This window comes from Rana temporaria, chromosome 7 (genome assembly GCF_905171775.1).
Source record: "Rana temporaria chromosome 7, aRanTem1.1, whole genome shotgun sequence".
Classification (NCBI taxonomy): domain Eukaryota; kingdom Metazoa; phylum Chordata; class Amphibia; order Anura; family Ranidae; genus Rana; species Rana temporaria.
In genome coordinates, this window is record NC_053495.1 from 84551370 (window position 1) to 84573687 (window position 22318).

Below are 22318 nucleotides of genomic sequence, written 5' to 3' on the forward strand. Positions count from 1 at the left end.
CTTTCCTATCCTATTGTTTTCATCACTTTCCACTTTTTATACTCCACATTCTGTCCTTTTTCTTCCTTTTATCTCTCACTTCTTCAAATATATAGCTCAAGCTATCTCATTATATAAAATGGTAAATGTGAATATGTAAATACGATATCTAATTTTGCTCCTATTGTTTTAATATTTAACACGAATAAGATCCTTCTCCCCCTATTTCGGCCAGTTTTTGAACCGATTCATTGCTAAAATTACAATTGCTCCATAGCTATAGTTCATATCATAATTATATCCGGTTCCATTTATATCACAATATTCTATAATATTTTATATGAGTTCAAATGCAATAGACTAACATGATTGATTTGACTATAACCTGCTTTAATGATTCCTTTAATATTCCTCATAGGATCTACAAATATTTATTGGATTTGTCTATGTTTCAAATACTCTCTTTTTACATGATACCATTTTTATTTTTCTGTAATCTTTTATTGTCAATTGTATCTACTGTTTTCTCTTTACTTTAAACCCAATAAACTAATTTGACAAAAAAAAAAAAAAAAAAGATATGCCGCATGCACACGGTCAGACTTTTCCATGGGCAAGCCTCCGTAGGAATGTCGACCGTATATACGCGGCATTAGGAGAAAAATCGCTCCTCCGCCCCTAATGCCCCCATGCTTCAGCATATATGCTCTTTTTTTAACTGTGGTGGTGAAATCACCTCCTACAGCACTGGAGTCGCGGCTTTATATATCGTAGGAGCAAACGCTGTTGCTGTCAAGATAAATAAGTCCGCGCAACAGCTGAATGGCGTACCTGAAAACAGTAAAGTAAATTACATACTTGAAAAGCAAGCATGAAAAAACATAACAACAATAAAACTTTGCAGAATAGAATACAGTAAAAAAGAGCAGAACAATAGAGAGAGAATAGAGAGGGAGAGAACAATAAAACGACAATTTTTTTTTTTTTTTTTTTTTTTTTTTTTTTTGTGTTTTTTTTTTTACTTTTTTTTTTTTTTTAACACTTTTTTTTGTAACTGTAACTGTTGAACTTTTCGGTTCCAGGTTTGGGTCTCTCAAAATGCGATGGCATCTTGGGAGACCCTGTGTAAGTGTGCCTAGCCTGTGAAATGTTTTACCCTACGCTAATACTTCACTCGTGTGTGGAAGCGTTCAAAACATTCACCAATAGAAAGACCAGGATCGGCAGGACATTGGGGACAAAAATAACGGGTGTCACGCCTAAATCCGCGCTTGGTACAGACACAAAATTTTCTTTGGGGGGCTCGTTGGGTAGGGGTACTCTCGAGAGCATATGAAAAATGCCTCTCATGCAGCTTACTGCATTTGGTAGGGATGGTGAGGTACAGAACCACCTGGATACAGGAGTTCTGTGATATCCTCCTGGAATTGAAGGAAGGATCCAGTCCGTCCTGAAGCTTTGTATAAGACAAAAGCATTCAGTAGAGTCAATTGAAATAAATGTAGAGACACTTTTTTGTACCAGCATCTCGTCTTACGGGCAATATGATACGGCGCCATCAACTGGTCGTTGAGGTCCACCCCTCCCATATTAAGGTTATATTCGTGGACACAGAGGGGTTTCTCGACAACACCAGTTGCCGTACGAATTTGTACTGTCGTGTCTGCGTGAAGTGTGGTAAGAACGAAAACATTCCTATTGTCCCGCCACTTCACAGCGAGCAAATTTTTACATCTGCAGCAGGCTCTCGCCCCCAGCCTAATACAGGCATCTACAAGCCGTTAGGGAAAGCCCCGGCGATTAGGTCACACGGTGCCACATGCAAGTGCCACATGCTCCAATCTGATGATCAAACAAGTGACTAAAAAGTGGCACGCTGCTGTAAAAATTGTCCACATACAAGTGGTACCCCTTTCCGAATAAGGGTGACACCAAGTCCCACACGATCTTGCCAGCGCTCCCCATGTAATCTGGGCATCCTTCCGGTTCTACCTCACTATCTTTGCCCTCATAAACCTTAAAGCTCCATGTGTAGCCTGTTGCCCTGTCACAAAGCTTATAGGGCTTGACCTCGTATCTGGCACGCTTGCTGGGAAGGAACTGTTTGAAAAACAAGCGACCAGAAAATTTAATCAGGGACTCATCAACGCATACAACCTGCTGGGGATTAAACAAGGCTGCATAACGTTCATTGAAATGGTTTATGAGGGGCCGAATTTTGTAGAGCCGGTCAAATTCAGGGTCTCCACGTGGACGACAAAGTGCATTGTCACTGAAATGCAGGAACCGCAGGATCGCCTCGTATCGACTCCTGGCCATGTGAGCAGAGAATATGGGCATATTGTGAATTGGATGTGTAGACCAATACATCCGCAACTCCGGAAATTTGTGTATGCCCATGTTGAGGGTAAGGGCCAGAAAGGTCTTAAATTCGGAAACCTCAAGAGGTTTCCATTCTTTGGCAAGGAGAGACTGGGGATTAGCGGCGATGTAGGTACCAGCATATAAATTAGTCTGGTCCACAATAGATCTATAGAGATCTTCCGTGAAATACAGCGAATAAAAATCAAGTGGCATAAAATTCGCTGTATCCACCTGAATACCGGGTTGGCCAGTGAATGGGGGAAGTATGGGTGCTGCAGAAGTGGTGGGGACCCAATCAGGATAGGCAAATTCTGCAGGAAGGGCACTATGGGCACGACGGGCCTGTCTCTGTCTTCTTCTTGGTGGCAGCGGGACACTACTTGTGCTTGCCACCTCGCCAGCTTGAACTGCACTTATGGGACTCGCCACGTCACCATGTCTTACTGCAGTGCTGGATGAACGACCAGGGTGTACTAGGCCGCTGGTGCTTGCCAATCCACCAGAAGGAATAGCGGCGCTAGTACTTCTCTGCTCCATACAAGGGTCCTGCGGTTCTTGCTGCTCAACAACATCAGAACGGGGTCAGGTACGCCTGGTCTTAGCAGGGACCTCAACTTTGTCGTGAGAGCTATCTGACATGGAGCCGCTGTCGTAAACGGGTTTGCATTCTGAGCCAGATTCTGACAGATGCGTGACCTCCTCTTCTTCACTATCTGTCATGCTCATGAACTCGTAGGCCTGCTTACTAGTGTACATTCGCTTTGCCATTTTGGGCTCTAAATTTAGTGGTACACTAGTAAGGATTACAAGGGAATTTATAGACACAAAAAGCGTCTATACGGTGTATGCGCTGCCAAAAAAGTTAAAGCTAAGCGGCCAACACAACAAAATTAGATCAATTTTGTAACAATAGGACACAAACAAAGCAAAAGTGTGGCGCTAAAATAAATTCTAGTAACAAAAGTCCATATGGTGAGACAGTTTCAAATAATGAAATAGACCAAAGTCCACAGTATAGTTAAATCCCTGAAGGAGAAGGAGGGCAATTGAATACAGGCTCCTGAACCATGGAAATGGAATAAATATCTGCTTACCAGATGGTGAGACTCGAATAGGTGTATACCTATCAAGTCATGCAGGCTTGTGAGGTTACAAAGAACCTGATGTCATCCGTTGAGGGGAAGAGATGTATGCTGCAATAATCCTTCCTTCTGAATGGAGCCGGTTACACGATGTCCATAAAGGTTCTCAGATATTGGAATGGATAGTTTACCAAAGAAAAATTGAAACACACATAGCGTGATACTGCGTATGGTTCAAAATGTATTAAAAGTAATAAAAATTTACACTCACGTGTGACCGGAGTAATAAAAGCGCTTTGTACAAAAAATTGGCAGAAAAGGTCAGTGTCTTCTCCCGACGCGTTTTGTTCAATAGAACATCGTCCTGGGGCACTGAGCTACTGCCAAACTAAACCAAATATATAAACATAGATGTCCCCTACCTTGATTCGAAGTTCCGTCTGGGGACATGTTGCGCCGCACATGAACGAGTCTCCACTTCCGGGTTGAAACAGTATGGAGTCGCCGGCGTGTGTTCCAGGCCTCGGTCTGAAAACGAGGCCTGGAATGGACTGGAACGCACGCTAATGGACTGGCCTCTTCCGCGCTTTTCGCTTAGCGTGCGTTCCAGTCCATTCCAGGCCTCGTTTTCAGACCGGGGCCTGGAACACACGCCGGCGACTCCATACTGTTCCAACCCGGAAGTGGAGACTCGTTCATGTGCGGCGCAACATGTCCCCAGACGGAACTTCGAATCAAGGTAGGGGACATCTATGTTTATATATTTGGTTTAGTTTGGCAGTAGGTCAGTGCCCCAGGACGATGTTCTATTGAACGAAACGCTTTGGGAGAAGACACTGACCTTTTCTGCCAATTTTTTGTACAAAGCGCTTTTATTACTCCGGTCACACGTGAGTGTAAATTTTTATTACTTTTAATACATTTTGAACCATACGCAGTATCACGCTATGTGTGTTTCAATTTTTCTTTGGTAAACTATCCATTCCAATATCTGAGAACCTTTATGGACATCGTGTAACCGGCTCCATTCAGAAGGAAGGATTATTGCAGCATACATCTCTTCCCCTCAACGGATGACATCAGGTTCTTTGTAACCTCACAAGCCTGCATGACTTGATAGGTATACACCTATTCGAGTCTCACCATCTGGTAAGCAGATATTTATTCCATTTCCATGGTTCAGGAGCCTGTATTCAATTGCCCTCCTTCTCCTTCAGGGATTTGACTATACTGTGGACTTTGGTCTATTTCATTATTTGAAACTGTCTCACCATATGGACTTTTGTTACTAGAATTTATTTTAGCGCCACACTTTCACTAGTAAGGATTCACAGGTAAAAAAAAGCACCTGATCTGTAGAAAAGCAAACGTAGAAAACGCTTAAAAAAAACTGTTAGCGATCGCAGGGATCAGGCCTGTCTCTGCGAACGCTGTAGTTATGTGTCTTGTGTTTTGTAAGTGACAGTGGTCGATCGATACTGCACTTGGGTGGGCTGGGCTGGGCAGAGGGGGAAAACGCAGGTGCTAGTGGGTATCTGGGCTGATTCCGCTAACGATGCGTTTTTGGGGTACCCTAAACTGCTGGGTAAGCTAGTATAGATCTGATCAGATCAGGTATCGATCCGTTCAGATACTATACCACTAAGGGGGTTTATGCTTTGCGCGTGGGTGTAAGCGTTACTGGCACTAACCTAACGCTGCCTGGGGCGACGCAGACCCTGACTGACGCTAACATTTTATTTATATCACCCAATAGTGTATAGGAATAAATACTGCGCTGGTCAATTCAAACATAAATGGTATGAGACCAGCCACGAATGAATAAAAAACATAAAAATAACAAAATAAAAATAACCAGATGAAAAACAAAAAAACAAGCTGCTGCAACTCATATGTTAGATGGACATAAATACAAATGGTTGTGAAAAGAGCTGCGCTGCAAAATGTGAAACAATATCAACGTGACGTTTAAATATAAATAGGTGCTCAAAACACTGGTGAAATCTGAGGGAATCAATAAATAGTGCAAAGTCCATATGAGTGGAGAAATCGCAGAGAAAATCAAAAAGAAGGCAGAAAATTCTCCAAATGAGTGAAAAGTATCCTGGCAGTATCCCGTGAATCTGTAAGACAGATGATAGTGTCCTCCACCAGTATATCCTAGCTGCTTACCAGATGATTGAAAAAATCAAGCATGTAGCCAAGTAAAACCACCGAGACAGTTTCCAGGATCTCCAGGGTACGTTTTTCACTTTCACAAGTCAGACCACTCAATCTCCATAGTGTAACCCAAAAGAGAGAAGGCTGACATAGTGTTTTACCATACAAAGGGTTTTTATTATTAAAAAGTATTGCACTTACAATTAAGCAGTAAAAATCGTGCGTGTCGTGTGTTTAGCCGGCCGGCTGTACTGTCCGCTCGTCCTTCCGGATAGACAGCGCAAATCGTGGTGACGTCAGCACGCCGCTCTTCCCAACGCCGTTTCGTCCAATGACTTCTTCCAGGGGTACGAGCGGCGTGCTGACTCACCACTCTTTTAAAGCAAAGAACAACGCCCAGGACCGCCCAGCTCTGAGCTTCGGTGATCGCGGGCGCAAGCCGCCATATTTGAATTGGGATCCTAGCCCTTATTACACGGCAGTAGAAAAAAACTCAAAGGCAGACATTAAAGAACCAGAGGGCATATAAGCGCCATATAATTCTTGTAATCTGAACAACTGAATGCTCAAATCAGCTAAATTAAAAATCTAATTAAAAAAGGGTTAGGTTATGTATAAGGTATAACGCTCTACACAATATCTAGCCCTAAAAAATCAAGAGGAAATTTATGTTACATCAATTATTTAAAAAGGAAAAACACAAATATAAAATGAAAATATTAAAAAATATGTATATAAAGGCCCTCTGTATATTTGCAATCACAGGATATACAACATTTAGCTAAATAGGTAGCGGTTAGAATACTGCCATCTTGTGGCCACAGCAATAAGTTGAGCATTAAAACTTTTTACAAAGTGATAAAAAACCTGGGAGGTCAAAAAATTGGACCCTCTCATTAAGGGGGATCCAGAATGTTAACACTCCAGCATTAATAGTTGAATTCAACAGTACAACGATACAATTAAAAATGGATTAAATAAATATCCATATCTTAGATGAAATTTTGGAGAGAAAAAAATCAAATTATAGGAGACCAGGAATATAATTTAGAATATAGAAAGCCCAGATATACCAAAACTCAGAGCTGGTTTACAAAGGATAATATTGCAAATATCAGAATCAACCATTATCTATAAAAGCATTAACATCAGTCTCTATATTTAATCCAAATGGGACATATGTGCGTATTTTGTATATCCAGGCCATTTCGAGCCTGGATAGTTCTCTCACCAATGAATTACCTCTCCAATGGGGGTCGAACTTGTCGATCCCGATAAAAAGAGTGCCTTCAGGGTTGCAATTATGGTATTGTTCGTAATGGCTGGATACAGAATGCTGTAGGAATCCAGACCTAATATTGGTGATATGCTCACCCAATCTAACATTCATTGGTCTTTTGGTCCTGCCAATGTATTGCAACCCACAAGGGCACTCTAAAAGGTAAACAACACCCGTCGTGCTGCACGTAATGAAAGGTTCGATCTTGTGTTCTTTCAAAGTGCTGGTTGAGACAAAAGATAGGGTTTTCTTAGATTTGATCTTGTTCACCTTACAGACTGTACAGTTTCTACACTGATGGTAGCCCTTAATGTCCCGTTGGAAAAAATAAACCTTTTTGGTTGGGGGGTCCACAACATTGGGGGCAATCTTGTCCCGCAATGAGGGTACACCTCTATAGATCACATGAGGATTTGCTGGTAAAAAGGTGTTGATGATCCTATCATTGGATAACAAATGCCAATGTTTTTTTAGCAATTTTTTAATGGCATAGTGCTGGCTGGAATAGGTAGTGATAAATGGTACCAGAGGTCTGTCCCCACTCGGCTTAGCAACAGATGTCAGCAGTGTGTTCCTATCAATTGCAGCAAAACTTCATTATAGGTGTTATCTAAGGTTAAAGGGTCATATCCCTTTTCCAATAATCTGCCCTTGAGTATACCAGCTTGGGTCTCGTAATCCTTCAGGGTGGAACAGTTACGTCTCATCCTAATGAATTGGCTTTTAGGCACAGAGTGTAGCCAATTCTCGTGGTGACAGCTTCCTATTGGAATAAAGGCATTCCTATCTGTTTTTTTTAAGAAAGTTTTTGTCAAAAAGGAGTCATTTTCTCTCGTGATGGTAAGGTCAAGATAATCAATAGACTTTTGACTAGCTTCAAAAGTCAGACGTATACCTCTCTCGTTGTTGTTGAGAGAGGCTACAAAGGAATCAAGTTGTATCTTGTTGCCAGTCCATAGGAGAAGGACGTCATCTATATACCTTGCCCACAACTTAATGTGGGGGTGGGGATCAAGGTAGATGACGTCCTCCTCCCATTTGGCCATGAACAGATTGGCCAGGCTGGGTGCGTATTTAGCACCCATGGCAACTCCACGAATCTGTTTATAGTAATTATGATCGAACCAGAAATAGTTGTGGTCCGCGGCATACTCCAATAGTTCCATAATGTAATTTTTCTGTAAGGGTAATAAATCTAAAGAGAGATCCAAGAAATGTTTCACAGCTTCCAGACCCAAATGATGAGGAATGATGGTATACAAAGATTGAACGTCAGCTGTTACTATCCATATATCATTTTCAACCTTTATTTGGGAAAGCAGATTAATGACCTGCTTAGAGTCCTTAAGATGTGATGGCATTTTCTGGACTAAAGGCTGGAGGTAATAGTCAATGTACTTGCCCACCCTGGATGTGATCGAATCAATGCCGCTGATAATTGGGCGTCCAGGGGGGCAAGTAAGACTCTTATGTATTTTTGGCAAGCTGTACAGAATCGGAACCCTGGGAGCTTTAGGGATCAAAAACCTACTTGTCCAGAAGGGATCTAAACTGGGTATCCTCAGTGAATAAGAGCAATTGTTTTTGATCCCTAAAGCTCCCAGGGTTCCGATTCTGTACAGCTTGCCAAAAATACATAAGAGTCTTACTTGCCCCCCTGGACGCCCAATTATCAGCGGCATTGATTCGATCACATCCAGGGTGGGCAAGTACATTGACTATTACCTCCAGCCTTTAGTCCAGAAAATGCCATCACATCTTAAGGACTCTAAGCAGGTCATTAATCTGCTTTCCCAAATAAAGGTTGAAAATTATATATGGATAGTAACAGCTGACGTTCAATCTTTGTATACCATCATTCCTCATCATTTGGGTCTGGAAGCTGTGAAACATTTCTTGGATCTCTGTTTAGATTTATTACCCTTACAGAAAAATTACATTATGGAACTATTGGAGTATGCCGCGGACCACAACTATTTCTGGTTCGATCATACCCATGTGGAAGTAAAATATATTTTAAATATATTTTAAAAAAACATTCTTAATATATTTTTCTCAAATATATTGCCATATATTTGAAATGCTACAATTTTGGCCAGATTCAATATATTTCAAAAATATATTTCAATATATTTGTGAATATATTATGGAATGCATTGTGAAATATGTTGCAAATATATTCATAAATATATGTTAAATGTACTTCTGAATACATTTAGCAATATATTTATGCAACCATAAATATATTGCAATGTGCATTTTGGAATGCATTGTGAATATATTGCTAAATGCATTCAGAAGTACATTTCACATATATTTATGAATATATTCACAATGCATTCCAAAATGCACTTTGCAATATATTTATGGCTGCAAAAATATATTGCTAAATGCATTGAGAAGTACATTTAACATATATTTATGAATATATGTGCAACATATTTCACAATGCATTCCAAAATATATTCACAAATATATTGAAATATATTTTTGAAATATATTGAATCTGGCCAAAATTGTAGCATTTCAAATATATGGCAATATATTTGGGAAAAATATATTAAGAATGTTTTTTTAAAATATATTTTAAATATAAATGTAAATGTACTTCTGAATGCAAAATTTTAAAAAATACATTCCTATTACATTTTGAAATGCTGTGTATTTATATATTGTATTTTATATATTGTAGGCCTATAAAACTAGCAAACATTTGGAAAAAAAACAATAACACAGTACAATACACACAACTTTATTATCATGTAAATATACAAAAACTACAACACAGGGAATAGAAAGTGGTGTTAACTGTGGTAAATGACATTAATGACATAAAAGTTTGTGGTATTCTGCTGAGGTTCCTGATGTTTCCCTTCAGGTGATATTTCAACGCCGCAATTTTTCTCGTAACAGCGTCACTGATCACAGCTTATGAAGTCCCAGGAAACTTTGCCAAAGTAGCAGCTTTAAAAAGTAAATGGAAAATATTAGACTTATTAGATTTTCCCTGGGAATCAAAAGCCATATAAGACCCTTTTCACACTGCAGCGATGCTAAAGCTCCGGCGGTTTTGCAGTGTTTTTGTAGCACTTTTTAGGCGTTTTTTTTTTTAAAGGGAAAAAGTCCAGTTTTTAATGCGCTTTTAGGGTGCTTTGGAAGCACTGCCCATTAATTTCAATAGGCAGGTGCATTTTAGGAGCGCTATTTATAGCGCTCCCAACCCGCCCCAGATGCTGCTTGCAGGACTTTTTCTAATGTTGCGCAAGCGCACCGCCCCAGTGTGAAATTACTCATTGCACTGAAAGGGATGCAGTTTTATTAGCTTTTTAGAGGCTATTTCTAGCACTAAAACGCCTGAAAACTGCCTCAGTGTGAAAGGAGTCTAACAGATGCAGCTGAGTAAATAAAACTAACAAAATTAAGCATGTATAAAAACATCAAAATATTGTAGACTTTTCAAAAATCAGTATAAAAATCAACATCTTGCCTACAACTTGCCTTATTAGTTCAGACTACTACCAGACTGAGCAAGATATCTCATTTTGACACAACAGTCAAATTGGCTTACAGTCTACATGTCAAAGCTGATGTTTTCATAGGGTCTAATTGTACCCGCTTCTCTCCATCTGTCAGCCGCTTGGAGGCACCGCCTTAAAATATACTCTTTATTGAAGTGGTTGTAAAGACACAAGGGTTTTTACCTTCATGTATTCTATGCATGAAGGTAAAAAAAAAAACTTCTGTGTGCAGCAGCCCCCTATACTTACATGAGCCCCCTCCGAATCCAGCAATGTCCACGAGAGCCTTGTCTCTTCAGGGACTTGCACTGCTGATTGGCTTTCTGTAGCGGTGGGAGCTATTGGCTCACGATGCTATCAATCACAGCCAGTGAGCTAATTAGGAGATGGGGTCAAGGCAAGGCTCAGTGTGTGATTGGACACACAGAGCTCTGGTTCAGGAGCACCGACATGGGACCTGAGAAGAGAAGGATCTGAGCTGCTCTGTACAAAAACCCTTACACAGAGCAGGTAAATAGGAGTAGGACATGTTTGAAAAATGACTTTTTAATGTTTCGGTACCAAAAGAAAACCTACCTGTTTAGGCCTTGAGTACGACACTTGACAAGGAGATGAGCTCAACTCTTCAGACGGGACAGAAGGTGATGCACATGATACACCCACACAGGATGAACTTCCACCATCATTCTTCAGTATATAAGAAGTGAAAAATGCGCATACCAAAAAGAAACTTAAAAAAGCAGCAGACTCAAAATGTTATACAGCATATAAATCAATAGTTGAAAAGTGGGAGTTGCGCTAAAAATAATAATAAATGAGTGACCATATATAAATAAAAATGAAAAAAGCGCTGAGCCAGAGTCAGCTCAATCAAAAACCAAAATGTAGAATATAAAATCTCAATGTGTGTTCATAAACAAATCAATAAAAAATATATATATTATATAATTGAAGAAAGTCCCCAAAAAAAGTCCAAAAACACTAGGAAGTGAATCCAAATCTGTGGTTTAAAGTTGGGACAATATCCAAGTGAAAGAATTCAGGCTTGACCCTTACCAGAAGTATAGATCCCAGAGGATCAAGAAGAGCCATCCATACTGTAGCCACAAATATGTGGAGCGGTCCTATGTGGAGCGGTACAGGGGTTCCTACTTCCGTAGACTCAGCCCAGTGAAAAATAAAGGGAAAAAAAAGAAAAACAAAAATAGTGCAAAAACGGATGATAAGCAGATACAGACTAACTCCCAGTGGCTAAAGTTGACAGACACTGTGCAGTAAAGCTGGGGTCCCACCACCAAACGAACACACTGACCCTTACCAAAGATAAGCGACCCTCAAAGGATCAGTTTTGCATGTCAGTGTGTAACGATCTACAGCAGGAAGACGCTTGTCAGGCAGGTCATTTTGATCCAGAGGTCAGGTAACCAGGAACCATGAAAGATATGCAAACTCTCATAGTGAAATACCATCAAGGTTTAATTAATAAAAAAAGTAGAGCACTTACAGTTAAAAAGATTCAATGCAGCAGAGATAAAATGTAGCCGGCCGGCAAACAAACAAACGAGGCACGTCCTCTGTACGCGATGACGTCAGCACGCCAACCTCCCAACGTTTCGTCTTCGTATAGACGTGGTCACGGGAATGAGGATGCGTGCCGCGTCACCGCGTTAAATACGTGCATTTCATGGGGCGTGTCAGATACTTGATCTTTAACGAGTGCAAGCCCGCCATCTTAAGGGAGGGAACCCAACCTGGCAGAGCCAAAACTCTAATGGTAAGGCGGATGTTGCCCCGGGACACAAGCAAATATTGAACGCGCTATACGCGCGGACATTACAGGAATTAAAAAAATTGGGAAATTATTAAATTAACAGAAAAAAGGAGGAAGGGGTGTTACAAGACCTAGTCCAAAATGATTGGACAAACGGTACAGGTATAAACTAATACAAGAACATCATCCGTGCTTCCTTACAGCTGGTTTATCAATCCCAATAAAGATTTCTGTCCTCTTTATTGGGATTGATAAACCAGCTGTAAGGAAGCACGGATGATGTTCTTGTATTAGTTTATACCTGTACCGTTTGTCCAATCATTTTGGACTAGGTCTTGTAACACCCCTTCCTCCTTTTTTCTGTTAATTTAATAATTTCCCAATTTTTTTAATTCCTGTAATGTCCGCGCGTATAGCGCGTTCAATATTTGCTTGTGTCCCGGGGCAACATCCGCCTTACCATTAGAGTTTTGGCTCTGCCAGGTTGGGTTCCCTCCCTTAAGATGGCGGGCTTGCACTCGTTAAAGATCAAGTATCTGACACGCCCCATGAAATGCACGTATTTAACGCGGGTGACGCGGCATGCATCCTCATTCCCGTGACCACGTCTATACGAAGACGAAACGTTGGGAGGTTGGCGTGCTGACGTCATCGCGTACAGAGGACGTGCCTCGTTTGTTTGTTTGCCGGCCGGCTACATTTTATCTCTGCTGCATTGAATCTTTTTAACTGTAAGTGCTCTACTTTTTTTATTAATTAAACCTTGATGGTATTTCACTATGAGAGTTTGCATATCTTTCATGGTTCCTGGTTACCTGACCTCTGGATCAAAATGACCTGCCTGACAAGCGTCTTCCTGCTGTAGATCGTTACACACTGACATGCAAAACTGATCCTTTGAGGGTCGCTTATCTTTGGTAAGGGTCAGTGTGTTCGTTTGGTGGTGGGACCCCAGCTTTACTGCACAGTGTCTGTCAACTTTAGCCACTGGGAGTTAGTCTGTATCTGCTTATCATCCGTTTTTGCACTATTTTTGTTTTTCTTTTTTTTCCCTTTATTTTTCACTGGGCTGAGTCTACGGAAGTAGGAACCCCTGTACCGCTCCACATAGGACCGCTCCACATATTTGTGGCTACAGTATGGATGGCTCTTCTTGATCCTCTGGGATCTATACTTCTGGTAAGGGTCAAGCCTGAATTCTTTCACTTGGATATTGTCCCAACTTTAAACCACAGATTTGGATTCACTTCCTAGTGTTTTTGGACTTTTTTTGGGGACTTTCTTCAATTATATAATATATATATTTTTTATTGATTTGTTTATGAACACACATTGAGATTTTATATTCTACATTTTGGTTTTTGATTGAGCTGACTCTGGCTCAGCGCTTTTTTCATTTTTATTTATATATGGTCACTCATTTATTATTATTTTTAGCGCAACTCCCACTTTTCAACCATCATTCTTCAGTGCTATTAGCTGCGCTCTTGTGGTTTTCAAAGTATCCATTACACCAGGCAACTCTATGGAAATGCATAAAAACTTTTTAAGTAACATAATGGCCTATTTTCTCACTATATCCATTCATTTCATTTGTTAGAAATTGATGACATGGAAAAACGTACTTTTACATGATTAGAGGGCTTCCTCCAGTCTGCTGCTGACCCCCTCACTAGATCAAAAATATTCCAGGAGGGTTTCTCCCAAGGTAAAAGTAAAGATGTTCCACAAAACAAAAATCCTACTTGTGTATATAGTATGTAGTTACCTCACTGTGACTATAATGAATGTAGTACAGTAAACTCCCAGTTACCCAACAATCCCCATTGGTACTGTTGTTTCTGGTTGCTTGAGAGCTAATAGTAACTCTCAAGCATCCACCTCCTACGGCACCCTGACCCCCACTTAGAAGCTAAAGGGGGTAGGGATTGGGGGCAGGGTTTTACCACCCCCAAATTCACATGTGAATGAGCCTTAAAAGTGCTATTGCCAAATGCAACTAAGGGCTCATTCACAAATGCGGTATGCAATGCTCCTCTGAGAAATTCTGCAAGGTGGTGAGGAGGCAAAATGTTAACACCCATAATTGCAGTGAAAGGCACGTGATTGCAGCGCGGTAGTATGGCAATTATAGGTTTTAGTCAGGTGTGAGGAGGCAACATTGGAGGACACTGTGCCCAGTGATCTTTGACTTCTCCCATGTTGTTCAGGTAGATCTCCACCTCTCTAAGTCCGAGGGGGTTCGCCGGACCGTTTCCAGCGGAGATTCCTCCTTCGGATTTTGATCCGATGGCTTGTACACACCATCGGATCAAAATCCGCGCGGAATACATCCGCGGTGACGTGTCGCCGCGACGATGACGCGGCGACGTGCGCGACGCTGGAAGGTAAGTACTTCCACGCATGCGTCGAATCATTACGACGCATGCGAGGGAGGGGAGCGGACGGATTGATCCGGTGAGTCTGTACAGACGACCGGATCAATCCGCTGGACACGATTCAAGCGGATAGATTTCTTAGCATGCTAAGAAATTTCAATCCGCTTGAAATCGATCGGCCGGAGGAATCTCCGCGGATAAATATCCGCTAGGCCGTACAGACGACCGGATTTGTCCGCTGGAACTGATCCGCGGATCAATCCCAGTGGATAGATCCGGTCGTGTGTACGAGGCCTAAGGTTGCCTAACTCTGCCATAAAACACTGTAGAATGAAAGGGAAAATTATTGGTCAAACAGAATATAAAGATAAAAAAAAATCAGTACTGGTGGAATAACACACAATAAATAGATAAAAAATGAAAAGACTGCGCCAATATAAAAAATTTGATTAAAATACAAAAATTTCACCAATACCAATTCACATTGAAATATTGGCATCCAGGGGCTGATATGCCAAAAACGGTGCACAATAATTAACCAAAACAAAAAATCAGAGTGCACGGAAAAATTTGTATATAAATTCACAAAATGAATGTCCAATTATATGTATAAACATTGAGAGGTTAATACGCCAAATTGGTGATCCCAAAATTGTATGCCAACAGCACACAATTGGCAAACCAAACCTCAAAAGTTCTTAATGATATCACCACAAAACTCAAACACTGATGACCAAATGAATAATGAAGGATGATGCAGATATGATGATCAGATACAGTGCCAGTTGAATGCGGTGATATAAAAAAATGGAAGGTGCCACCACCGTAATTAAGTTGTCTGCTTACCAAAGGCAAGTTGTCTCAGTTGTTGGTTTCCTTATTCCAAGTGCCTATTCCGGTTTTCCATTCACCAGCTGTCAGTCTTGGTCAGGTGCTTTGACAGCGGCTGGCGGCCCATCTGTCAGAATCCCCCCAAAAAATTAAAAAATGTAGCTTTCCACCTCCACACCCCATCCACCCCCCATCACACACACACACACCCCATCCACCACACCCCCCCACCCCCACACACCGCTAACCTCTTTCTGCACACTTTATTTGATGGCAGCTGAATGTAAACAGCAGGTAGTGGGGGAACCATAGCCAGACTGCCATTGGCTGTTTAAATTTTAAAATTAGGCTGACTATTGCGCCCCCTTCCCACTGCCTGCTGTCAATCAGCAGAGGAATGAGAATGTTCTCCTTCAAATCCTCTCCTTTGCTGATTGACAACAGGCAGTGGGCGGGTGCAATAGCCCACTAGCTATTGGCTACTGCAATTTAAAATAGTCAATAGCAACCTGGTTATTGATTCCCCTGCTATCTGCTCCTTTTTCCTGTATTCTGACAGTGGCCAGTGGCTGTTAGAATACAAAAAAAGGCCTAGGTGTCAACTGATATCAGGCTACTTCTGGGGCAGCTGGATGTAAACAGAATATCAGTACCTGGCCCATAATTGGTATCTGTATGGAAAAATCCATATCTGTTGGCACCTAGTAGCAGGGCAGATAATATGCAAAAGGGGAGGGAGACATAAAACATTGGTAGCATTGTGCCCTGACATTATAATGGGGTATATTTACTAAAGGCAAATCCACTTTGCACTACAAGTCCACTTGGAAGTGCAGTCGCTGTAGATCTGAAGGGGACATGGAAAAAAAAAAGCATTTTTGCTTGTACATGTTTGGATGATAAAATCAGCAGAGCTTCCCCTCATTTCAGATCTTCCCCTCCGATCTATAGCGACTGCATTTTCAAGTGCACTTGTAGTGCAAAATGGATTTGCCTTCAGTAAATCAACCCCTATGCTGCATGATGAGTGGATATAGAATGGAAGCCGTATAATATTATATGCAGCAATGTGCACTGAAAGTATGCTACACAGTCACTGGATATAACATGGAAGCCATATATATTATATGAAGCAGGGTGCACTGAAAGTATGCTACACAGTTACTGGATATAACATGGAAGCCACACATATTATATGAAGCAGAGTGACATCCTGTGGAAGAGGAGCTCTATAATATTACATTACTGTGCACATGCTGCATGGTAACTGGGAAGGTGAATGCACACAGAATGAGAACTATTCAGCAGGAAATAGACAAATACAACTTAACTCATGCACCAAACTGTCACAATTCTAATATTATTTGATAGAAGACATACCTTTAATCCAGGAGAATACAGAGTATCTCCACCATGCCATGCTTTCCTTTTCAGACTAGGCCTTACAGGAAGTGAGAGGTGGAAGTTCACCACCCCTCTGGTTCCCACCCAGCTCACTTCCTGTCTTCCTGTATTATGATAGAAGTCTGTCTGTTTGAAGAGTTTTTCCCAGGGCAGGATTTACATATTAGAAGATTGAAGGCACAGAAATCACAGACCCACATCCCAATAAAAGGAATGAAAAAAAAGAAATGAGAAACATATTTATACATGTAAGTAAGTGATGGGAGAGGCATTCTAGCTATATATATACACATACACACACACACTTGTGACGGTATCGGTATGATATCCCCGTCAACGTTCCCTTCTTCCCATAACGAAAATCACCCCAATATTCCACGAGGAGGGATATCCCTGGAATCGCCCAGAAAGCCACACATGAGACCAGCTTACTGCTTGAACAACACAGACTTTAATGTTATAACACACAGCTTATATGTCATTTCCAAAACTGTTACAATGACAAATCTCCGCCCCCCTCACACTGGGGCTTCCATACAGATTATAGGTAGACACGACGGGGCCGATGCTGAAACACATTTTCTTTAGACAATGACATCAATGACGCTGAGCACTAGCTGTACTGAATACATCAACCAGACCGCTCGACCCCGCATATAGAGACATAATTACCACAATGAAGCAATCAGAATAATTAACACAAGCCACTTAAACCCAGCTCTCCTTCACACAACACAATAGATCAATTAACCTTTAGAAATAGTGAGGGGACATTAGCACATCAATAACCTGGCTAGCAGGGAGCAGTAAACTGAGACATATAGGTAAATGTATCACAATGGCCCCCCTTTTGCTCCCTGCTCCGGCAAACCCGGTTGGACCTTCCCTGGTCCAGTAGGGTTGACGGGTTCAGAGCTATTAGTCAGAGGTTAACTCCGTTTGGCATGACTGACCTCCCTTGGCAACTGCTTCAGACTCAGGTATGTCACCGGGTCGTCAGATCACACGCCGGTCAGTCCCCAAGTCTTTGTGCGATCTGCAAAGTCACCAGAAGTCAGTGTGAAGACAGCGAATGGGTCTGTGCGCCGCCGTCTAGGTGTCCCGCTATGGGAGGGGGCAGGTTATGGCTCTGAAGTGACAATCCCAGGAGATTCATAAAAAGAAAAAGTTATATTTGTTGAAATGCTGTAGCACTGGTGCTCAGAGTCCGGGGGGGGGGGGAATCAGAGCCCCATAAGGTCAGCCACCCCCTGCTCCCTCCGCAGCCGCCGGTTCTCCTCTTGGAGCTTCTCCAGCTCCATCTCCAGTTCATGCTGCTGTGACCTCAGGTGGTTGTTCTCCTCCTCCCTGCGGCTTATGCACTCCTCCAGCTCTATGTACTCACGGATCAGCTCCTGCTTGCTCATGTCCTGCAGGCTCTCCACGTGGTCCTTCATCATCAGGAACTGGGTGGTGGTGTAAGGGGCCACCGGTGGGCCCTTGGCGAACATCTCGGCACGCATCTGGGACGCCCGCTGCGACTCCCTCTCCTCCAGTCGCTTCTTCTCCTCCCAGGTCAGCTTGTTATACGGCTTCCAGGACCTCTTCTTCTTGAAGGGTGGCCGGCGGTGCCTCTTTCTGCCCAGCTCCCTCCAGGGCCCCTCCGGCTCAGGGCTGTCGCCCATGACCAGCTGACAATGGTGTTCCCTGTTGTCCGTAATAACAGATTGTACCATGAGGGCTTCGTAAGGGGTGCCCAATGGTTCTTCCTGACCCAGCTCCTTTGGATCCCAAGCCGAGTCTACACAATGGGCTGCTGCTGGTGGGCGGTACCCAGGTTGAGACCAATTTGACCTGGTGTTGTCATTCATGGGGCAATTCTGCTTGAAGTGACCCAGCTGTTTGCACCGGAAGCAGCGTTGTTCGTTGCCCTCCTGGCGATGATAGCGAGGGCTAGATGTCACCGGTCTGTTAGGAGGTTGGTATCTAGCGGTTGGTGGGTGTGAGGGCACCGTTTGTGGTGGAGGTTGTTCCTGTGGTGTGACCTGGTTCGTCTTGCGAGTATCTGCATATTCATCCGCCAACTTCGCGGCCTCTGGTAGAGTCATGGGCCTGCGATCTCTCACCCAATCCTTGACGTCCGTCTGGATGTGATTGTAAAATTGCTCCAGGAGCATTAGTTGCAAAATGTCCTCTGCGGTGGTGGCCTGGCTGCTGTTAGCCCAGTTAGAGGCCGACCGGGACAATTGGCATGCCCATTCCGCATAAGAGTCTTTCGTGGTTTTGCGTGAGTCCCTGAACTTCTATCGGTGGGACTCTGGGGTTACTGCATAACAAGCCAGGAGCACTTCTTTAACCTGGGCGTAGCTATGGATATCCTGATCTGGCACGGTCCGGAAAGCATCAGAAGCTTTGCCTGACAGTTTGCCTGACAATATTGAAACCCAGTCTCCTCTAGCTATTCGGTGCAGGTTACATTGTCGCTCAAAATCCGCCAGGAAGTTATCAATCTCACAGTCCTTTTCATCAAAAGCTTTAAAAGCGCTAAACGGAATCTTCCTTGCGTCTGCTGTGCTGTACTCACTGTTCGTAGAAGGTGCGGCTGCTTGTTGGACTGCTGCCAGTTTTAACTGTAGCTCTGCGTCCCTTATTTGTTTATCCTTCTGTAGTTCTGCGTCCCTTATTTGTTTATCCTCCTGTAGCTCTGCGTCTCTTATTTGTTTAGCCTTCTGTAGCTCTGCGTTTACTAACATGTCCATCACTTTCAGTACCACATCTGGCGTTGGGTTCGGGCCGAACCACGCTAGCTTCTCTCTCATTAGCTTGTTGGCTGGCGATTCCTCCTCCTGAATCACTGGTGTCTCCATCTCTTGTACTGCTGGCGTTGCTGCAATCCCGTCCTCCTGGTCTAGCTCCATTGATTCTGCTATGATGACCCGCTTGGTTTTGTTGCTAGCAATCCTTCCACGAACTTCCAGTAGTTCTTCCAGTGTCTGCTTGGAATCCGGGTGTGAAGGGGAATAGAAGGGAAAAATCCCACTGCTACCAACCAATTGTGACGGTATCGGTATGATATCCCCGTCAACGTTCCCTTCTTCCCATAACGAAAATCACCCCAATATTCCACGAGGAGGGATATCCCTGGAATCGCCCAGAAAGCCACACATGAGACCAGCTTACTGCTTGAACAACACAGACTTTAATGTTATAACACACAGCTTATATGTCATTTCCAAAACTGTTACAATGACAAATCTCCGCCCCCCTCACACTGGGGCTTCCATACAGATTATAGGTAGACACGACGGGGCCGATGCTGAAACACATTTTCTTTAGACAATGACATCAATGACGCTGAGCACTAGCTGTACTGAATACATCAACCAGACCGCTCGACCCCGCATATAGAGACATAATTACCACAATGAAGCAATCAGAATAATTAACACAAGCCACTTAAACCCAGCTCTCCTTCACACAACACAATAGATCAATTAACCTTTAGAAATAGTGAGGGGACATTAGCACATCAATAACCTGGCTAGCAGGGAGCAGTAAACTGAGACATATAGGTAAATGTATCACAACACTTTATATTCATTCTGCTATGTGTGTGTGTGTGTGTGTATATATATATATATATATATATATATATATATATATACACACACACACACACACATAGCAGAATGAATATAAAGTGTGTATGTGTATATATATATAGCTAGAATACCTCTCCCATCACTTACTTACATGTATAAATATGTTTCTCATTTCTTTTTTTTTCATTCCTTTTATATATATATCAGATATACTCTGTGTGTGTGTGTGTGTGTATGTATGTATGTATGTATGTATGTATGTATATATATATATACATATATATATATATATATATACATATATATATATATATATATATATATATATATATATATATATATATATATATATATTATATACACACACATATATACTGTGTATATACACACACAAGAATGCAGCTCTCATCACTTCCATATTTATCTTCCAGCCCAGCCTAGTATTGGCACATGACAACAGTGCAGCTTGGGCAGGGATATGACACTTAAAGCGAAGTTCCACCCAAAAGTGGAAGCTCCACTTATTTGCCCCCCCCCCTACTTTGCCACATTTGCCACCTTTCGGGGGAGGGGAGCAGGTTCCTGTTTTTGACAGGTACCTGTCCCCACTTCCGAGAGATCTCGCTGCGGCAGATGCGTTTCCGATGCTTTTCTGCATGCGTGTTTTTGATGCATTCCAGGGCATGTTTGGTGTGTTTTTAAAGCATTCCAGTGCATTTTCCTCCTTTTTTTCTTAACCTTAGATAAGGACATGTGCGTTCAGGTGCATTCTAGTGCGTTTTTGATGTGCTTTACAGTGTTCCATTACAGTCCAGTGCAGGAAAAATGCAGCATGCTCTACTTTTTTTCTGGAACTGCAAGCACTGGTGTGAATTATGCCATTAAAAAACATATATCCTACTTTCCATGCAGAAAAAAAAACGCACTGGACTGCATGTGGTGTGAATTGGCCCCTATAGGGAATGGCGGCAGCAGCAACCGAGAGCCAATGGAAACATTGGCTGGGGTACCAACATCGCCGGATTCCAGGACAGGTAAGTGTCCTAATATTAAGTCAGCAGCTGTAGTATGTGTACAGTATGGGGGTTATTTACTAAAGGCAAATTCACTTTGCACTACAAGTGCAAAGTGCACTTGAAATTGCACTGAAAGTGCACATGTAAGTGCAGGCGCTGTAAATCTGAGGGGTAGATCTGAAATGAGGGGAAGCTCTGCTGATTTTATCATCCAATCATGTGCAAGCTAAAATGCTGTTTTTTTATTTTATTTTCTCCCCTCGGATCTACAGGGACTGCACTTCCAAGTGCACTTTCCTTGCAATTTCAAGTGCACTTTGCATTTGTAGTTTGCACTTGTAGTGCAAAGTGGATTTGCCTTTAGTAAATAACCCCCTTTGTGTAGCTGCTGAGTTTTAATTTTGTGCTGGGGAGAACTTTAATATCCCAATTCCTTTTATTTGGCTGCTGGAATTACCCTTCGGCAGGTACTAAGTCCAAACAATGGACTGGACTTAGTATAAAAAGAATATACAGTATATATACTATATTGCCAAAAGTAATATAATATAATAATATAATAATATATACTATATTGCCAGTCTATAACAGATTCAATTCCTCTGGGAAGGCTGTCCTATGGGAATGTTTGACCATTCTTCCAGAAGCACATTCATCCCAAAGGTGTTCTATCAGGTTGAGGTCAGGACTCTGTGCAGGCCAGTCAAGTTCCTCCACCCCAAACTCGCTCATCCATGTCTTTATGGACCTTGCTTTGTGCTCTGGTCCAAATCATTTGGTGGAGGGGGGATTATGGTGTGGGGTTGTTTTTCAGGGGTTGGGCTTGGCTCCTTAGTTCCAGTGAAGGGAACTCTTAAAGCGGATCTCCACTCTAAAGTGAAGTCGCGCTGATCGGCACCCTCCCCCCCTCCGGTGTCACATTTGACACCTTTCAGGGGGGAGGGGGGTGCAGATA

At 42.3% G+C, this 22318-nt stretch overlaps 1 long non-coding RNA gene across 1 annotated transcript; it reads right to left on the bottom strand.

Moving 5' to 3' along the window:
* Nucleotides 1-13610: 13610 nt before the first annotated feature.
* Nucleotides 13611-16925, bottom strand: LOC120945456. The gene is made up of 3 exons (XR_005750584.1): nucleotides 16743-16925; nucleotides 15378-15489; nucleotides 13611-13676 (listed from the first exon to the last, which is right to left on the bottom strand). It is a non-coding gene; the product is annotated as an uncharacterized LOC120945456 (long non-coding RNA).
* Between the last annotated feature and the right edge of the window lie 5393 nt (nucleotides 16926-22318).